Here is a 21,466-nt window from a genome sequence, read left to right as displayed (position 1 = left end):
TTTAACAGTAACAATTACATACACAGTAGAACAGTAGCAGGCAACCCACAATAATCAACTTATTGTAAAATTCGACCTGTAAACATGGGTAACATACTGGAACATGTGACTAACACATTGGTATAATAGTGGAAACTTAATAGTATTTAATGAGGTGGACAGAGTACAAGTAACACCGATGCAGGTAGAAGCAGACACAAACACAGCTGTCTGTAGGTGGACCTGGGTCTGTTAAGATCTGACATATATCAGCCAGGCATGAAACACAGTACTGGAGTCAATGTGGTTACAGAGGTGGTGTCTGGCAGCCAGCCCATTATGAGGCAGCTGTCAGAACTCCATCTACATCTATGTCTACATCTATACTTTGCAGACCACCATCAGGTGCATGGCAGAGGGTACATCCCATTGTACCAGTTATTAGAGTTTCTTCCTGTTCCATTCATGTATTGGGCATGGGAAGAATAACTGTCTGAATGTCTCTGGGCATGCAGTAATTATTCTAATGTTATCCTCACAGTCTCTGTGTGAGTGATATGCAGGGTGTTACAGTAGATCCCTAGAGTAATCATTTAAAGCCGGCTCTTGAAAATTTTTAATGGGCATTCTTCAGGATAGTTTATATCTGTCTTCAAGAGCCAACCATTTCAGTTCCATCAGTATCTCTGGACATTCTCCTGTGGATTAAACAAACCTGTGACCATCCGTGCTGCCTTTCTCTGTATACTTTCAATATCCCCTATTAGTCCTATCTGGTACAGGTCCCACACATTTGAGCAACATTCTAGGATGGGTAGCATGAGTGATTTGTAAGCAGCAATCTCTTTTATAGACAGATTGCACTTCCCAGGGATTCTACTAATAAACTGAAGTCTGGCACCAGCTTTACCCATAACAAAACCTTTGTGATAATTCCATTTCATATCCACACAAAGTGTTACAGCCAGGTATCTGTATGAGTTTGTCAATTCCAACATTGATTTTCTTTGATATTATGGTCGTAGTATAGTATGTTTTTCCGTTTTGCGAAGAGAAAATTTTTACATTTCTGAACATCTAAAGCAAGTTACCAATCTCTACACCACTTGGAAATTTTATCAAGATCTGACTGAATATTTATGCAGCTTCTTTCAGATAGTATTTCATTATAGATAACTGGATCATCTGCAAAAAGCCTGATTATGCTATTAATATTGTTTGCAAGGTCAATAATGTACAACATGAACAACAAGGGTCCAAATACACTCCCAGGGGGCACACCCAAAGTTACTTCTAGATCTGATGACGACTCTCCATCCAAGATAATATGCTGTGTCCTCCCTATCAAAAAGGCCTCAATCCAGTCACAAATTTCACTTGATACCCCATATGATAATACTTATGATACTGATCATACCTGTGCCTTTTTCCAAGAACTGGGCACGATTTTTATTTCTGAGGGATCTTACATTGTAGTTAGAAGAGGGGCTAACTCAGCTGCACATTCAGTGTAGTACCTGACAGGGATCCCATTATGGCCTGGAGCTTTGCTCAGTTTTAGATTTCAGCTGATTCTCAATACCACTGACACTAATACTTATTTTATTCATCTTTTCAGTGGTACAAGGATTAAATTGGGCAATTCTCCTGGGTTTTCCTTTGAAAAGCAACATTTGAAAGTGGAGTTAAACAGACTGGACACTAGCTTTGGTGCTACTAACAGCCTTTACACCTACACAAAATTTCTTTGGATTTTTTCAAATATCATTTGACAATATTCAGCTACTGTAATCACTGAAGGCATCATACATTGCTCTCTTTACAAGCAAAATCATTTCATTGAACATCTCTCTATATATAGCCCTACACTTTGTTTTTCCTCTATCATGCAGTAATCTCTGTTTCTTTAGAAGTTTCTTGACAGTGACTGTATACCATGGAGGTTCCCTCCTGTTATGAACTGTTCTACTGGGTACATATCTACACAGTGCATGGTCAACTACTCTTTTAGAGTCAGAGTTCCTCTACATGCTCCTGACCTGTGCTGAAAGTTTCAAATGCCTGATTTAGATATGAAACTATTGATTTTTTATCTAGTTTACTGAACATATACACCTTTCTGCTTGTTTTAGTTGTCCTTTGTACTTTGGTAATCATTGTTGGCATGGCCACATCATGGTCACTGATGGACACCCTTGAAGAGGTTAGGTCTATTTATTGCCATTAGATCCAATATATTTCTGTTATGAGTAGGGTTCTCGACAGTGCAATTTTATGTTGGTACAGGAGCCAATACCAGAGGTAAATCTGATACATTACTTTGAAAGGCTGTAGTGCCAGTTCCAGCATGGTTCTATGAGTGTTTCCTGCTGACATATGTGAAGACATCGTTATTTTGCGATAGATATATATATTTATCTTGTTTTTTTTCCCGTCTGTTCATATATCTTTGATGTTGGAGCGCATTTTTTTTCTTTTGTCCTGTAAAATAGAGATAAAAGTTGTTTTCTAGATGTAATATGTAACTAGAAATTATTTCTTTTTTGTAAGTAGATAAATATGTTTAGAGTTTATTGACTGTGGAAAGCTTTAATTTTTTTGTGTTTATCGTTTACTGTAATAAGTTTGGTAGAAAATAGTTGTGTGAAGATATATGTAATTTACTTTGATGTTGTATAAACTGTGGGCGAGAGTATTGAGAAAGAGAGAGAGCAATATCGATAATCGATCCAACAAAGGGGTTTTGTGCAGTTGTTGGATAGCGAGAGAGGCGGACACATGTTTTACTGTGGGACTTGTGACTTTTACGAACTGGTGAAGATTGAGTTTAGTGGCAAGCGATGTACGTTTTGAATGACTGTTTTATACCAGTACGTGATATTATAATAGTGAGTGTAGAAACTGGACGAAGTAAATACTGAGACTGTGCCGTGAGACGAAGTAACTATGACAATGCAACCGAGAATGGGCGGTATTGTAGCTCTGTGTCTGTGAATTGAACTGCACTTGTATTTTGACTGTGTTTTCGTACACTCAAGTACTGTGACCTTACATATTTATTCGCGTTTCGATGAACTGTCGGACGCCTATAATCAGTAACAGTCGTTCTGAACTTATGCGCACTGTCTATTGTGTGTGAGTACATTCCCGCCCAGGACGGTTTTTCGCGATCGCGACAGTCATAATACGAATTGACTTTCTATAGAATTCGCCGTCGGCAAGTTTTATAAACTGTGTGTGGCATAAGTAAACTTAAATTGAGTGTGCCAGAAACATTAATACTGTGCACATACGGACATCTGTAACAACAATTACATCGACCAACCTGTGGCCTGCAAAACGCCACTGTAATCAGATTTGCAGCTTAATGAATACCACCGCCCGCCCGATTACGAGGAAAAATCATCAGCTGCAACCACACGACCGTGGTAGCAGATCTCAGCGTTTCGCCAGGACCAGGCAGCTGCCGTCGATATCGCGACCATCGTCACAACGCGCAAGATAAGATTTAAAAGCAGCGCTCTCCTCTCAAAGACTCAAAATTATAGCAAACAATTTTTATTTCCTTTTGGCTGACATACACGTAACATTTGTCTTCTTTAGAATAAAAGTGTTCCCCACGAACTGGTGTGTTCTATGTAGACATTGTTGACTTTCATTAGCAATAGCCATTTCCCTTTTAATTATTTCCATTTTATTTTTTTTTTTACATTTTAAATCCGCTGCCGCTGCATGTGTATTTTTTTTTTTTAACTTTTGGAGGGTATGTGTCTAAATTCGTGTGCCGTAGCATTTACCAGAAGTATTGTAATGCTTTGCTACTTGGACAAGGGCGCCCGCCATTAATTTCTTAAACCTCGACCAATGACAGTGAAGCTCGCTTGCTATTGGTGCTGACATTCTATAGTGGGTAATTCAAAGGTGGGTAGCTGTCAAACCACACGGGTTGTGATTACTTTGAATGAGAGTCGTGTAAAATTGTGGGTTCATCACTCAACTTTGGTATTCTTTTGTTTATTGATGTTAGAGACAATTTTTTTTTGTCAGTGTCCTTAAATCTTATTTAATATGGTTATTCTATGCTAAACTGGGATAAATGCACGGTCAGATATTGTGTTGGGAAGTAAAATTTGGAGAAACGTCTGTTTAGATACGGCTTGATTTGGACTGCATTAGTTAACACGGTATTTTTCGGGTATTTTGTCGATACTTGGTGACAGGGTAGAATCGCAGTCGTCACACATACCAGTCCTAATTGCTTAATGGCACTATGATTTTCTGGGATTTCTTTCCAATAGTTCTCTTTACTCATTTATGTTGTTTGTCAATGTCAGAAGAAGAGTCTGAAGTGTATGTGATAATTGGACTGTGCCCCCAATATTGGTTCTCACACAATGCCAGACAGAGATGTTGTACATCTAATACCCTATAATACACAGAATTCATATTATTAGGTATTGTTATAGAGTTTGTTCTGCTAAAAAGTTTGTAAATGGAGTCAGAAAAGTTTCCTACCGGTAAACTGTACTTTATTTGCAAAGAAACTTTTCATGTCTGCTTATAATCTGTCAGAAATACATGTTCCTTAATCATTCACATCTTTCTGGACCAAAACGAGTGAACTTAAGTATTTATGAACATTGTTTTTATTCCTGATATCAAACTGAGATATTAGTTTGAAAGAGAGGAATGTTACTTAGACACATTTCTTTTGGACATAAATATACTGAGTAGCAGCACGTACTGTATGTAGTGCTTTGAACAGATTTTGGTACAATTTTGTTGCATCAGTAAGATATTCTTGATATCACACCATAAAAAAATTGTACATTGTTTACAGAGATACTGGATACATCAATGTACATGTACAACTTACATATTGATCAGTTATAAGGTATTCACATATATGCATAAATAATAAAATAAAACATAGAACAAAACACAACTTTATTGTTTATTTAATTTACTAGATACAGAGTCCCAATTTCACTTTCTGTTGTAGTGTTTGAGCGTTAATCAAACATAAAAGAATGGCACATGTACTTCTCACCAAAACATCATATTTACCACATTTCTCAGGATATTGCCTTAGTATTAAAATTTATTTGAAGGGTCTTTACCAGCCAGTTGTAGTCACATACTTTGTCTTTGACTCTTGTGCTGTAAATCTGTAGTTCTTTTAGGATTGGTGTACAGTTTAATTTGAAATACACGATAGTTTCATATACAAACATAGAGGGGACTGTCAAAACTGTAAATTCTTTGATTTTGATTTGACAGGACTCACTTGATAACTTTTCAATACATCTGATTGCTTTCTTTGCAACTGCAGCAATCTATTTACATGCGCATTTGCTGCCCTACCTCAGAGTATTATACAGTGCGACAGATGTGAATAAACTGGTCTGTAGTACATCTTTAATAGTGTATCTATGTCAACTTTTGAGGACAGTTTCTTCATTATAAATATACTACTGATTATTTTTGAACAGGTCTCTTCTATATGATTTTCCCAAGTCATAAATCTGCCTATTATCAATCACAGGAACTCATTACTCTAAACTTCATTTATCACTGCGCTCCTAGTTTCTCTTCATTTTTTGTTCTCTTTGCAAGTATTTTCATGAAGGATGAACTTTATTTTTACTGAAATATTCATTAGTCCTTTCTATGTCCATCATAGTTCTTATTTCTCAATCATTTATTGAGCTACTACTTACATGGAATAATGTATAATCTGCATGTTGCCATATCATTCAAACGTGGAATAAACACTGCCGAACTGGGTATTGACCCTTGTGCTTTGAACCAGTTTAAGGCTCCAATGACACAAACAGGTACTTGAGTCAGCAAATCAAAATTTGTATACAGGGTGTATCATATGTTGTAGTGAAATCTGACATGGGTGAAAGTATATGATAAATAGAAGCAAAAATATTCCAGTAACCATGGGCCCATGAAAAATCCAATTGAAAGATTTTTGTGGATGTGTTGTTGTGAGCCATCAGTGACTACAGTAGTAAATATTGTCCTAGTTGGAATTTGAGAGCAATTAGCTGACGACATAATAAAATAGTTTACATTTCAGATACATCTGAACTAACTAGGATAATATTTTATACTGAAGTCATTGGGAACTCACAACCACATATTCACTATTCCTTGCAAATGGGTTGTTCATGGGCCCCTGTTTACTGGAATGATTTTGCTTTTGTTTATCATATACTTTCCCGTGTGTTAGTATTTGCTATTAATATGATTCACTCAATACAAATAATAACAAAACTTTTATTATACTGTTTACAGATAAATAAATGATAAATCTCATGTGGCTCAGAGCTTGGCGAAAATATTTTCATCTGACATTTCAGTGAAAGGTGTGCCAGTTCAAATTTTTGCTGTCACCAGTAGTCAAATCCAGGTCCACCACATTATTTCTCTTCCATATCACACACTAATCTGATGGAAAATTTCTTATAATTTAACTTCTTGTGTGGTGAGTTTTCTTCAGGCGTAACACATGACATACACTGATAAGTGGAGTTGGAATGCTGTGGATTTCATTCTTCTGTTGTAGAAACTTTGATTCTTTGTTCAGTACCAGCAGTGTTTACAGTTAAGTATTTGATCTGCGAGTTTGTGTTTTAGATCTTTAGTTTTATTTGCGGCTCATTCAGAATTTGTTATCTGTCTTCTTGTACAGATGGAAAGTACTAGTGCATAAAAAAGTTATGAAGCCTTGAATGCAAAGCTACAGATGAATCTCGCAATGAACAACCTTCTAACAAACAATATATTTTAGTGGAATTTTCTATTTTTTGTGAGTGTGTGAAGAATTGTTTGTGTTGTAATCTTTGTGGAGATGCTGTTGACTTGAAAATAACAAAATCTACTGAACTCTCCTGAAACATTGCTATTGTTTGTACCAGCTGTGACAATGAGACCTCTTTTTGGACCTCTAAAGATGCAGTAGTAATATATTTGAGAGTAATATCAGGCTCTTGCATACTCTGTAAGCAATTGATAAAGTACATACTGCTGTCAAACACTTTGTGCCCTAATGAAACTTCCACCTCCACCTGCTAAAATAAACAAATACACTGAAGTGATAGGAGGCTCCATTCAGTCTGTAGCAGATTTATCTATGAAAGCTGCTGCCAGTGAAGCCAAATACATAAATGAAAGAAACCCAGATATCCTAGCTGCTTTTGATGGAACCTGTCAGAGAAGGGGTCACACATAAAAAAATGCTGTTGCTACTGTTACTGGTGTGGACAATGGGCAAAGTTTTGGATTATGAAGTACTCACTAAGCATTGTTGCCATTGTGCATCTAATGAGGAAGACAAAGCTCACGTCTGCAACAAGAATTATTAGGGTACAAGAGGAGGCATGGAAGTTGCAGATGCTGCAAAAATTTTTAACAGATCACAAAAGGAACATGGCATATTTTATACAAATTCATTGAGGATGATGACTCCAAGACTTAGAAAAGTGCGATAGAATCCATGCTATACATCAATAGGACAATAACTAAACAACTAGAATGCATTGATCATGTCAAAAAAAAAAAGAGCACCCATCTAAGGATACTGAAGCAGAGTCTAAAGGATATATCTGCCTCTGTAGCTGAGTGGTCAACAAGGCTGACTGCCATGCGGGAGTTCCAGGTTTGATTCCTGGCCTGGTCAGAGAATTTATCTGCTTGGGGATTGGGTGTTGTGTTGCTCTCACCATCATTTCATCATCATTGATACCAAAGTTCCCGAAGTGGCATCAAGTAAAAAGACTTGCACTAGGCAGCTGAACAACCCCAGGTGGCATCTCCTGACCATTTCATTTTTCTAAAGGATAAAATTTTGTCAGATAGTAACAACATTAGAGGTGACGTATCAGACAAAACTGTAAATGAACTTCAGCAATACTATGATACAGCAATAAGAAGTAATGTAAATAATTTACAGGAAATGAGGCAAGCTGTTGGGCAACACATTTACACTGGTCATCGACTGATGATTATCCTCTTCATTTTGCTTGTCCAGATGATCTGCAGTCCTGGTACAAATACAGAAAAGCTGAAGCTACTGGAGTTCCTTAACACCATAAAAATTCTACCATAGTGGCTATTATGATGAAAGTAAGCCAACATATACTGATTTGGGGCATCCTGATCATCTCAGAAAATGTCTTCTGGGTTGTACCCAGAATCAATATGAGTCATTCAAGAACCTCAGATGGAATTGTGCACCTATAATATACGCTGGTGTCCAAAATTAAAGCAAAGTTTGTGTTTATTTTGGTAGAAAATAATATAAGCAGGTGACAGCAAAGTAGAAACAATGTAAAGAATACAGAATACCACTCATGCTCCATGAGGTCGAACATTATTGTCCATTAATATGAAGTCTGGGAGCACAGTATCTTTTAACAACTGTACATGAAGTCCCAAGCCCTCGTCACTGTACCTGACAGCAGTTAAACCTTTCTGATTCATGCGTACAATTTCATGAAGAGGTATTCGAGAGGTCAACATAATCCCTGCCCACACCATCAGCGATCCTCCTGGATCTTGGTCTCTTTCCACAATGTCTGGGTCTCAAACTCATGTTCCACAATCCCTTCAGATGCAAATCTGTCGAGAATCATTCTCCAGACCAAATCAGGGGTCATATGTGAAAAGAACATTGCCGCACTCTTCGAATGTACAGGTGGATGTTGATGACTCCTCTCTAGATGTTCCCCTCTGTGAAGACATGTCAGAGGCACCCATGCAGCAGATTTCCAACAATAAGGACCAGTCTGTGGAAGCCTTCCCTTCATGTTTGCCTAGATATAACACATTCAGTGGATGCTGCAAGGTCCAATGCCAGTTGCTAAGAAGAACTAAGGTGGTACCATTGTGCCCTTATGGCCAAATAATGGTCCTCTCTTTCCGATGTCAAATGTGGACAGCCCTGCCCTAGTCTTTGGGGTACAGTTTCAATCTTTATTAACTCTCGCGCCATCCAAGATGCAACAGAATGACTTATGTTAAGCTATCGGGTCATATGATTTTTCAATTGTTCTTTTTCCATTCTTCCTATGTCGCTTCACTGCAGAGAGTATGGTAGGCATCTTCTCTGTATCATATAGCACCATTTGTGACTGTGTACACAGCAATTGTGGATGTGGGACTACCTGATAAACACTACTCCATTCAATAGGTGCCCTGACATCAACATAGGCGTGATTTTCCATTGACCAAAATGCCATCTTCCGTGTAGAACACGATTGTACCAATGTCTGTTGACAGTTTGTATGATTATATTGTGAATTAAACACAGGATGTTGCTTTAATTTTGGATAATAGTGCATTTGTTGAAATAAAAGTTTTGAAATGGGGTGTCAGTGATGTTATTTAATTCAATGATTATCACGTGGGTAGAACAAAGGTCATGCTTGGCATTGTTCCTGGTATTAACAACATCAGAGGTCTTCAGCTTCTGGACAAACTGCGAGTAAGTATGGCTCAGTATGTATCTGAATTTAATACAAGGAAAGAAGGGCAGCAAGGAGAAGAAAGCTTCTATGCAAAGAAGAACCAGAAGATGACCCTGATTACTCTGGTGGACAGTTTTGATATCATGAGAAGTATCTGTTAATTTTCATAGACAGGCACAAATAAATAAAATAAAAGTTTGCGACAAACATAGATTTTGGCCAGTAAGGCCTTTGTCAAAATTAGACGACAAACACACACATACACCCTCATGCAAATGCAACTCTCACACACACATGACTGCAGTCTCAGGCATCTGAGGCCACACGCCGAGCAGTAGCACCAGACATAATGGGAGTGGTGACTGGGTGGGGGTAGGAGGAGGCTGGGGCAGGGAGGGGGATGAATAGTAGGGTAGGGGTGGTGGACAGTGACATGCTGTTGTGTAGAGCACAGGGATAAGGAGGGGAGAGGGTAGGGCAAATATGAGCAGTCATGGGATTAGATGGAGGGCAGCAGAGAGGTGGGGAAGGAGGGGGGGGGGACAATAGCAGAAAAGGTGAGGGGTTTAGGATTCTAGGCACCCATGCTCATTGCACCTGCAGTGACAAGTGGTCCCTCTCAAAATATACCCAGGTTCTCACTGAAGCACAAACCATAATTATCCTCTCAACCTTGTATGTAAACAAATTTCTTGTGCCTTATCTTTCCAGTCTCCCACCACCTCACAAGTCCCACCATCCAGCCAAAGAGGAGCATTCCCCTCATACCTCAGCACCACCCAGGACTGGAGCAACTGAATTATATCCTCCGCCAGGGTTTCAACTATCTCTTGTCGTGCCCTGAAATGAGAAATGTCCTGCCCACTATCCTTCCCACACCTTCCACAGTGGTATTCCACCATCCACTGAATCTACACAATATACTTGTCCATCCCCACACAACCTATGCTCCCAACCCCTTACCTCATGGCTCATACATCTGCAATAGACCAAGATGCAAGACCTATTCTACACATCCTCTCACCACCACCTAGTCCAGTCCAGTCACAAACACGACCTATCCCATCAAATGCAGGGCTAACTGTGAAACCAGTCATGTGATCTACAAGCTAAGCTGCAACCACTGTGCTGCATTCTATGCGGGCATGACAACGACCAAGCTGTCTGTCCACATGAATGGCCACCGACAAATTGTGACCCTGAAACAAGTGGACCACCCTGGTGCTGAGCATGCTGCCAAACATGACATCCTTCATTTCAGTGACTGCTTCACAGCCTGTGCAATATGGATCCTTCCCACCAACACCAGTTTTTCTGAATTGTGCAGGTGGGAACTTTCCCTGTGATATATCCTATGTTCCCATAGCCCTCCTGGCCTTAACCTTTGTTAGTCATTCTACTCTCCACTCCAACCTCTTTTCTGTTCCCATTCCAGCACTACTTGGCTCTCATTCCTCCATCGTACCTAGTCTTTTTACTTCTCCCCTTTTCTGCTTTCCCCAAAAAGTCCCACCATCTCTGTCTAACCTCCTGACTGCATACAGCTGCCCTACCCTCTTTTCACCTCGTCCCTGCATGCTCCCCAACAGCACGTCACCGTCTGTCACCCCTATTATCCCTACCCCTCCCCACTCCAGCATCCTCCTACCCGCACTCAGTTGCCACTCCTGTCATGCACTGGTGCTGCTACTTGCAGTGTGGCCTCAGATGCTTGATATTGCTGTCACATGTGTGTGAGTTGCGTTAGCGTGAGTGTGTGTTTGTCGTCTAATTCTGATGAAGGCCTTACTGGCCAAAAGATATATTTGTCACAGTGTTTTTTGTGCCTAACTCGGTATCTCCTCTATATGGTGAGTGGAAACTTCCCTTCTCACAATACTGTTACATTCCATCCTTGATATTCCATTGTTTGATTTTTGCCTGACGGCTTTTCTTCGGTCCTAACCCGGTGCTGTTTTCCTTTGTTACTATTTTCAAATGCATCACTATACTCAATGTCCATCCTTCTTACTCTTCTCTCCTGTCTTTCTCTTGTCGTCTTACAAACCACATTGCATGCTCTGCTTATGAGCCACACTGTATCAACCATCTTGGCCACACACAACAGATGGCTACAAGACCACACTGATTGTTGGTGCAGATCTTATGTCTCACATCAGTCCCACTGATATCACAATCCATACCTTCTAATTGATCCCTCACCCTGCATCACTCTCACGTATTTTCACATGTATTTTCCCCCACCATTCCGGTGCCACATGATTTTGTATCTTATCCCATGAACCCCTTCTCACCCCCCACTCTTTCTCTGTTCAATCCCAGTTTGCAGCCACTAATTCCACCTCGTCCAGTTACATCTGCCATCCCCCTTCTTCATACTTATCTACCCTCAGACCTGCTACCCACAATAAAATATATATTTATATATTATTTATATCTTCTATTTGATCTTGTGACTTCTTGCCAATTTTAGTGAGTTTTCACCTTTCACATTCATCAACTCCCACAGATTTCATATTGTCTCCAACTTTGGCCTTTGTTTCATCCCTCTCGTGATTTTTCACACATACTTGGGTGTATTTTTGCGATTTTTTAATGTAATTTTACGTTATTTATGTAATTTTTCGCTTTTTTCCACCACCATGGATCCTTGCTCCTTCCATCTGTACCTATTTCCGACTGCCACCACTCCTTCCACAATGAACTCCACCTGTTCAGATTCTGCCAATCCTTGGCCCTCACCAACATAGTTCTGCAAAAACCATATCAACCAAGCCCAAACCTCCTTGCAGTGCCTTCTCTCCATCCACAAAATTCTACTGCCATGCAATCCCAAATTCCTGGAACCATAACACACATTGAAACTCTTGCCCTCCAGGAATTAGAGCAACATGCACAACGCCACCTCAAAATGCTCTCCAAAATGTTCGCTTCCCACTTCTGCCTTGAAGTACCACTGTCCACCCCCTCTGCAACAGCCTCCGAACCTCCTCCATGTCCATAGCTGACAAACCCTGTCTTGTAGATATACTACATTTACTCCATCCTCCAAAACTGCCTCCCACCACCACACAGAATCCAGAACCTAAACTGACATGAAACACAGTCATAAACCTTTCCTCCAGAAGCCTTAGCCCCACAGAAATAGCAGTCCTTTCAAAAGCCTCACCTTTGCCCCACTGCCAAATGCAATCAAGCAGGACTTGCTAAAGACCTCCTCCTCTTCTCCCGATCCCTACAGGGAAAATACTTTTTCGCAACCAACCTTACCAATCAGACTAAACCAAAGACCAATGTTGGACCTTGCCTAATTCAGTTCACTCCTCCACGCAACCATGATCCATCCCCACTGCCATCAGATCACCCCCTGTTAACTTTTCAGAATTTCTTAAACTCGAACCTTGCCTCACCAACATTCTCCAAATCCCTCAACCTGCAAACTAATCTTACATCCACAGAAAGAACCACAGTCCACCATCTAAAAACTGATCCCAACCTTATAATCCTACCCGCAGATAAAGGCTCCACCACTATTGTTTTGAAGTGCAAGGATTACCTGGCAGAAGGACTCCACCACTGTCAGATACATCCACCTACAATCCTTGCCACAGTGACCCCATTCCTGAAATCCAGTAGCACCTCCAGTCACTCCTCAAATTTGTAGGCCCATCCCAGAAACGCTCACTGGAGTCCAACTCTCTGCTCACCCCAACCATCCCTGTGCTCCTACCTTCTACATGCTTCCTAAAGGCCATAAACACAATCACCAAGGACACCCTATTGTGGCCGGATATTGTGCCCCCACTGAGAGAATCTCTGCTATCATAGACCAACACCTTCAATCTATTAGCCAGAACCTACCCTCCTATATAAAAGATAACAACCATTTCCTCCACTGACTCTCCACAGTTCCTGTCCTTTTACCACATGGTGCCCTGCTTGCCACTATTGATGCAACCTCTCTTTACACTAACATCGATTTGGATCGAAGGTGAGGACACCCTATCCACATTCCTCCAAAACCTGAACAACTTCTCCCCCATTTGCTTCACCTGGTCATACTAAACCCAACAAGCCTCCTTCCAAGATGTTGACATCCACCTCAAAGATGGCCACATCAGTATCTCCGTTCATATCAAACCTACTAACCACCAACTATACCTCCACTTCGACAGCTGCCACCCGTTCAGTACAAAGAAGTCCCTTCCATACCGCCTAGCCACCTGTGGTCATTGCATCTGTTGTGACGAATGGCCCCTCTCAAAATATATCAAGGGTCCCACTGAAGCCATCACGAACCATAATTATCCTCCCAACCTTGTACGTAAACAAATTTCCCGAGCCTTATCTTTTCAGTTTCCCACCACCTCACAAAGTCCCACCGTCTGGTCAAAGAGGAGCATTTCCCTTGTAACTCAGTACCACCCAGGACTGGAGAAACTGAATTATATTCTCCGCCAAGGTTTTGACTATCTCTTGTCATGTCCTTAAAAGAGAAATGTCCTGCCCACTATCCTTCCCACACCTCCCGCAGTGGTATTCCACTATCCACCCAACCTACACAATATATTCATCCATCCCTACACAACCCAAGCTCCCAAACCCTTACCTCATGACTCATACCTCTGTAACAGACCTAGATGCAAGATCTATCCTATACATCCTCTCACCACCATCTACTCCAGTTCAGTCACTGACATCACCTATCCCACCAAAGGCAGGGGTACCTGTGAAACCAGTCATGTGATCTACAAGCTTAGCTGCAACCACTGTGCTGCATTCTATGTGGGCATGACAACGACCAAGCTGTCTGTCCACATGAATGGTCACCGACAAATTTTGACCCTGAAACAAGTGGACCACCCTGGTGCTGAGCATGCTGCCAAACAGGACATCCTTCATTTCAATGAATGCTTCACAGTCTGTGCAATATGGATCCTTCCCACCAACACCAGCTTTTCTGGATTGTACAGGTAGGAACATTCACTACAATATATCCTATGTTCCTATAAACCTCCTGGCCTCAACTTTTGTTAGTCATTGTCTTCTTCCATCCAGCCCCTTCTCTGTTCCCATTCTGGCACTCTCATTTCTCCATTGCACCTAGTCTTTTTACTTATCTCCTTTTGCACTAGCCCCCCCCCCCTTTCTCACCTCTCCATCTAACGTCCCTGCATGCTCCCCAACAGCACGTCACTGTCTGTCACCCATTTTATCCCTCCCCCTCCCTGCCCCAGCCTCCTCCTACCAGCACTCAGTCGCCACTCCCGCCATGCACTGGTGCTGCTGCTTGCAGTGTGGCCTCAGATGACTGAGACTGCAGTCATATATGTGTGAGTTGCGTCTGCATGAGTGTGTATGCATGTGTTTTGTCGTCTAATTTTGACGAAGGCCTTACTGGCTGAAAGCTGTATTTGTGACAGCCTGTTTGTTGTGCCTATCTGTGACTCACCACCTCCTCTATATGGTGAGTGGCAACTTTCCTTTTCACAGTATTGTTATATTCCATCCTGGATTTTCCAGTGTTCAAATTTAACAAGGAAAAGATAGGGCATTTGATTTACCTTCAATGCTGTCTTTTATTTAAAACATTACTATAAAATTAAATTATATTTTTTGTATTTATGTCTCACTTCTTATGACAGAAGGAAATAATCTGTAAATTGTAGAATTAGGAAGTTCAAGTATTAAACTTAAAAACAAACAAAAAAAATTCATTCTTTCCACAGTTTCATAGATAGTATATTTTCACTGGAGGTAGAACAGTACAGTAGGTCTAATTCTTTCTGCTTTCACTAAAAGCTTCTTTCGAAGCTCCCAGAAATTACCGCAAATGAAAATGAATGTTTCTTCTCTTGTATTTGGCACTGGAATAAGATTTAGAAATTTATTCTTTTATAGAAAAGCATTGATGTAGTATTTATTAAAAATATGTATGTAGATATACTTCAATTCCATGATTTAGATTTACTTTTAACTACTTTATGAGGAGCTTTAGCGGAGCTAAATAATACGTTTTGCTTTTTTGCTACTCTCCAAACTGTTTACCTTGTATCTTAATTCTTCACTTTCACAGTGGTCAGAAAAGCTTGTAAGGGTGTTATAGAGGAGGTTGCGCTGAAAATTAATGTTAAGAAAAATATTCAATCTGTTGCATCATTTCTGAGTTATTTAGCATTGAAGTTAACCAATTGGGTCGTCACACTCACAAATTCAAGCACTTGCACACACTAAAATGTGCAATAAACAGACGTGTGGGTCCATGAGTTACCACAGTTCAAATTCTCATTACCAGTTAAAATGTGCCTTTTTCAGAAGTGATAAATTTAAGCTAGATGAGCAAATGCTGAGTTTATTCAGTTTAAGGAAACCAAATGAAGGACACATTTGGTGGGACTGCCTCTCATAGGTTGCTTGAATTTGCACACACAATGACCTGACTTGCTAACTTCAATGCTAAAGAACATGAAAATAGTTCAATGTTCAATTTTTGTAGCAATTATTTCTCAGCATAACCTCCCCTGCAACACCCTTACAAGCTTTTCAGGTTGTTTCTGATAACCCAGTATATGTAACAGTGTTGTGTTGCATATACAGTCAAAGGTTTTTCAGAGATCCAGGAATACACTATAAAAAATTTTCTGTTCTTCTAACGCTGTGTGTGTCACGAAGCTTGCTATGGCTGTTTTGGTAGATTTTCTTTTCCTAAATTTGTGCTCTGTTTCATCTAGGGTATTGGTTTGTTTACCGGTGAATTCTATAACTATGTTTGTAATAAATATTTCTACAATTTTTGATTAAGTAAGTTTAATAGTTTAGGTCTATAGTTTCCGCTATCTCCCTTTTTGCCACCTTTATAAACTGACACAACTTACTCTTCTTCAGACATATTGGAAACAGACCTCCATTATCAAGCTTACAAGATGATGCTTTGCTAGATACATTGAGCAGTATTTCATCACTTTTCAAGTATTTCATCTCTGTCCTCCATGTTTTTGTTTTTCAGTGACATGAGTACATTTGTAACTCCTGTTTCATCTATTGAAAAAAAAGGAATGGACATTTTATTATTTCTGATGAAACAGTACTTTTTTTAACCAATGCTTCACTTTGTTTTGTTAGTTTTTAAAGTATGTTTACATAATAATGATTTAAAGTGGGACACACCTCACAGATGTCGGTCAGTTCATTCCCTTGAGAAGTTTTCCCTTGAGAAGTTTTTCTAACTTATTTGATTCATTCCTGTTTGCATTTATGTTACCAGACTGTCTCATAAATATTTTATGAGGTTCCAGTTTGATTTTATATATCTAGGTACTGCTTGCCTTATCATCCTGCTACAATATATACTTTCTTATTATGCATATATATTTAACTATCCACTTCACTGTTACATTTCCAATATCTTTTATTCAAATCTTCTAAATCTTTTCTGTAGTCTTCATGCTGTCTGTGGTGATTCATTTCTTATTATGTCTTATGTTTATCTTTCTGCAGACCTCTGAACAAGCTATGCTTACGTGGTGACTTAAAACTGAAATGAAAGTTTTCCACCTCTCTTCCCCATCATTGTTATATATGGCTTTCGTATCATCTGATCTGAGTAACATTTGGAATATAAAGAGATTTTCACCATTTGTCAGCCTTTGCTATAAAACTACATTTCGAGTTTAAGTTTTCTTTCTTTGAAGGGCAATTAAATGACCATGGTGATTTGAAATGACTGTTTTAAGTTTTTGTACTTTCAATTTATTTAAAGATATGTTCACAAAAATATGAACCATTCTTGAGTCTGGTGATTCAGTGCTTGTTGTTGGGCTACTTACAAGCAGCTGCCTATTATATGTATTTACAGCATCATGAAAACATTTTGTGCAACTGCTCTGTTTTAATGTTTTTATATTTAGGTTTCCAGGTATTATTAGGTATGGGATTTCTGTAAAGACTTTGTCAGGAAGTACTTTACATTCTGTTAGGAAATTTTTTATCCCATAGCTTTTATCCCTAACACTAGTCATCTGCCCACCTGAAAATTTGTTTTGATCACTATGCAGCTTCTAAACACCTTTCTCTCTAGTTGGTTGCCCATTGAACACATTCGTTTACACTACTATCCATGTACAACACTCCCCTACCTCTTCTATGTCCAGTTCTGCAAAAATATGGCACTATATTATAACTCTGTACATTGCACACCTTTGTTTCATTTTCTGTTAGTCCATGCACAGTCGTTATGAAGATCTTTGTGACTCCAGCAGCAGTTAACGCTTCTGTATCGTATGATTTTTGAAGCATATTGAACATTCTTATGAAATATTTGGAAATCAAAATTAGTTTCAGTTTATTTTCTATGTTATATTTGATTTTCTTTTTTACTTGTGGCTATCAGAATACCTTGTCTGAAATCCTTCAGATGACTTGGCCACTTCATGTTCCTTCTAATGGGGCATGCTGAACTTGCTTCTTCTGCTCGGGTGATTGGTGCTAATACTGAAATAGTTGCAATTGTTGAAGAGATTACTGCTTATTCTAGAAAGGTCATTGCAGATCCTGTTGAAGTTTCTTCTGCTGTCAGAGTGCTTAGTGCTGATGCTGGAGTTATTGCCATTGAGGTTGCAGATCCTGCAGCAGTATAAGGTTCTGCAGTTGCTGATACAACTTTATTTTAAAATATAACAGGTTCACAGCAGCACTGATGGCCATCATGAAATCATCTTTCTCCTGAGTTGTTTGTACAGCCCAGATCAGTGATAATTCCTCGAATTTCTTCTTTGCTGTTGATTTGAACCATTAGCCAATTACACTTGTACTGTTTTGATTATTTTATTTTTTTATATCTTCTGCCTTTTTCTTTGAATGCCACTAACAAATTGTAGTTTTTAATGTCATAATTATTTTCTTTCCTGTGCCTTCTGCTTTTCCTTTCTCATCCCTCTGTCAGTAGTTTACTGAGACTTAATATTAACACTTGGGATTTTTAATACATTCATGCTAAAAAGGCCAGTATTTCATATTCCTATGTGTTAACTATTTCCTAGTCCACTGATTGTCTGTATCATAATTATAATTTGTTGCTTCAACTTTTGAATTTAGATATTGTGCAGGGATAGGATGGATTATTACATTCATTTTATGACCAACTTTCAATACTGTCTCCAATGTTTCATGTAAATATTTTTTAGCTGTTTGAAAAGAGGGCTAAGGATGCACTTGAGATGTTGCAGAATATATCTCTAGTCTGGAATTTATTGTATAACGAATTAAATACATTCTCATTGTTGAGTAAATAGCCTTCTCAATATTAGAAACATTTAGAAATTCGAATTATGACTTTAAACATACATTAGTTGCAGTCATATGGTCAAGAAGACACTCGGTATTAATATTTCTAAAAATGTTGGGTATGCTGGAAAAAGTTAAACTGGTTGAAAGTTCAGCAGCATTTCTTTATCCTTTTCCTTATACAATGGCTACAATTTCACACATTTCAGCAAAACAGAAACGGTTCCACAGATGAATGATTCGGTACACTAATAACACAAGAATCCTCTTTAATTATCATGATTTTTATCGTAATTACCAGTGTTTTCATTTTGTAGTTTTAAAGATTTTATGGTACTCATACAGCCAATATCAACAGAAAATGTTAGTTTGTTTCTCAGTACAAAGAATATGTTTTATAAAGTTGAGTATTATGCAACCATTTGACAGCTACTCAGTGGTACCTGAAGCACCTCTGAGGACGTCTGACACAGCTCTGGATGAAACATCAGGAACAATAAAGTTGCATAGACCATGACCATGGAGCCCAGAAGTTTCACCAGCAAATAAATTTATCTATCCGCTACCACTGGCTGCCCAAATATCATTCATGGGAGAACAAGTTCTTTTCTCCTTTTACTCTATGACTGAACAAAAGTTTCTTTTTCTTTTTTTTATATAAAAAATAATACTGCCCATCTGCTGTTATTTAGTCTAAAACAGGCAGAACACATTGCACTGAGGCCAGTCAGTAAGTATTACAACACATCAACACATTTTCTTGGCAAATTTCAGTTGAAAAAAGGTAAAATTTGCTGTGGGACATTGTGGAATATTCCTACTTCAGCCCCAACAGTTTCATGAAGTTCTGATACATGGCAGTGCTGTACATAGCCTTCAAAACAACATCTGTAATGGAGGTGCATTCCAAGCCAAGAGCTGTCATTGAGTTTCTTCTGGCAGAGAATCAGAACATCATAGATATTCATAGGTGCTTGCAGAATATCTATGGAGAACTACCAGTGAGCAAATGCATGGTGAGTCATTGAGCAAGGCATCTATCATCACTGTAACAAGGTCGTGAAAACCCGTCCAATCTCCCAGTTGCTGACCGATCTCACACAGCTGTTTTTTCTCTACTGTTGGAACATGTGGACACTTTCATTCGAGGTGAACTACAGAGCACAGTCAAACACCTAACTGCTCAGCCGAATGTCTGACAAGTCTGTGCATCTGAGAGGAGCTCACAAAACTTCATTGGACTGTTCTTCTGCATCTGACTACAGCCTGGACCCTGCACCTTCCAACTTTCATCTGTTTGTCCCACTGAAAGATAAACTCCACGGGAAGCAGTGTGTGGTTAATGGGGCAGTTATCGATGCAGCAAGACATTGGCTCCAATAGCAACCAATGGAATGGTACCATATGGGCATACAGGCCCTCATAGTAAGGTGGTGTAAGGCGACTGCAGTGAACAGAGATTACAATGAAAAATGGGGTTTTGCTACCAAAAGAGAGGGGAATAATATTGTATTGGAATCCTGAACAAAACCAGCCTGCTTTCAGAAGGAAAAAAAACTGTTGCATTAATTATTGAATGCCCCTTGTATAATAATTCGTCCTCTCTTGGTTTCTTCGCTAATTTCAGTGCATTTTCCCTCATTTTTGTTTTCCAAATACTGTACGTGAAATTGTACTTAGCATAGGGAAGTTGACTTTGATCATCCTGGAACTGTGATGTCAGACTCTGTACAAGAAAACAACTAGCTCTGCTTGTAAAGCCATTAGTGTAAATGTTGGACCAGACCTTGTTGTTAAAGCTGGTTTGCATGGGGAGTTATCATATTTTATTGACATATTGTTTCTGACCCCCCATGAACCATGGACCTTGCCGTTGGTGGGGAGGCTTGCGTGCCTCAGCGATACAGATGGCCGTACCGTAGGTGCAACCTCAACGGAGGGGTATCTGCTGAGAGGCCAGACAAACGCTTGGTTCCTGAACGGGGGCAGCAGCCTTTTCAGTAGTTGCAGGGGCAACATTCTGGATGATTGACTGATCTGGCCTTGTAACATTAACCAAAACGGCCTTGCTGTGCTGGTACTGCGAACGGCTGAAAGCAAGGGGAAACTACAGCCGTAATTTTTCCCCAAGGGCATGCAGCTTTACTGTATGATTAAATGATGATGGCGTCCTCTTAGGTAAAATATTCTGGAGGTAAAATAGTCCCCCATTCGGATCTCCGGGCGGGGACTACTCAAGAGGACGTCGTTATCAGGAGAAAGAAAGCTGGCGTTCTACGGATCGGAGCGTGAAATGTCAGATCCCTTAATCGGGCAGGTAGGTTAGAAAATTTAAAAAGGGAAATGGATAGGTTAAAGTTAGATATAGTGGGAATTAGTGAAGTTCGGTGGCAGGAGGAACAAGACTTTTTGCCAGGTGATTACAGGGTTATAAATACAAAATCAAATAAGGGTAATGCAGGAGTAGGTTTAATAATGAAAAAAAAAAAAAATAGGAGTACGGGTAAGCTACTACAAACAGCATAGTGAACGCATTATTGGGGCCAAGATAGACACAAAGCCCATGCCTACTACAGTAGTACAAGTATGTATGACGAGATAAAAGAAATTATTCAGGTAGTGAAGGGAGACGAAAATTTAATGGTCATGGGTGACTGGAATTCGTCAGCAGGAAAAGGGAGATAAGGAAACATAGTAGGTGAATATGGATTGGGGGGAAGAAATGA

The sequence above is a fragment of the Schistocerca nitens genome, chromosome 6, assembly GCF_023898315.1.
Source record: "Schistocerca nitens isolate TAMUIC-IGC-003100 chromosome 6, iqSchNite1.1, whole genome shotgun sequence".
NCBI lineage: Eukaryota > Metazoa > Arthropoda > Insecta > Orthoptera > Acrididae > Schistocerca > Schistocerca nitens.
Note: the sequence above shows the minus strand (reverse complement) of the source record.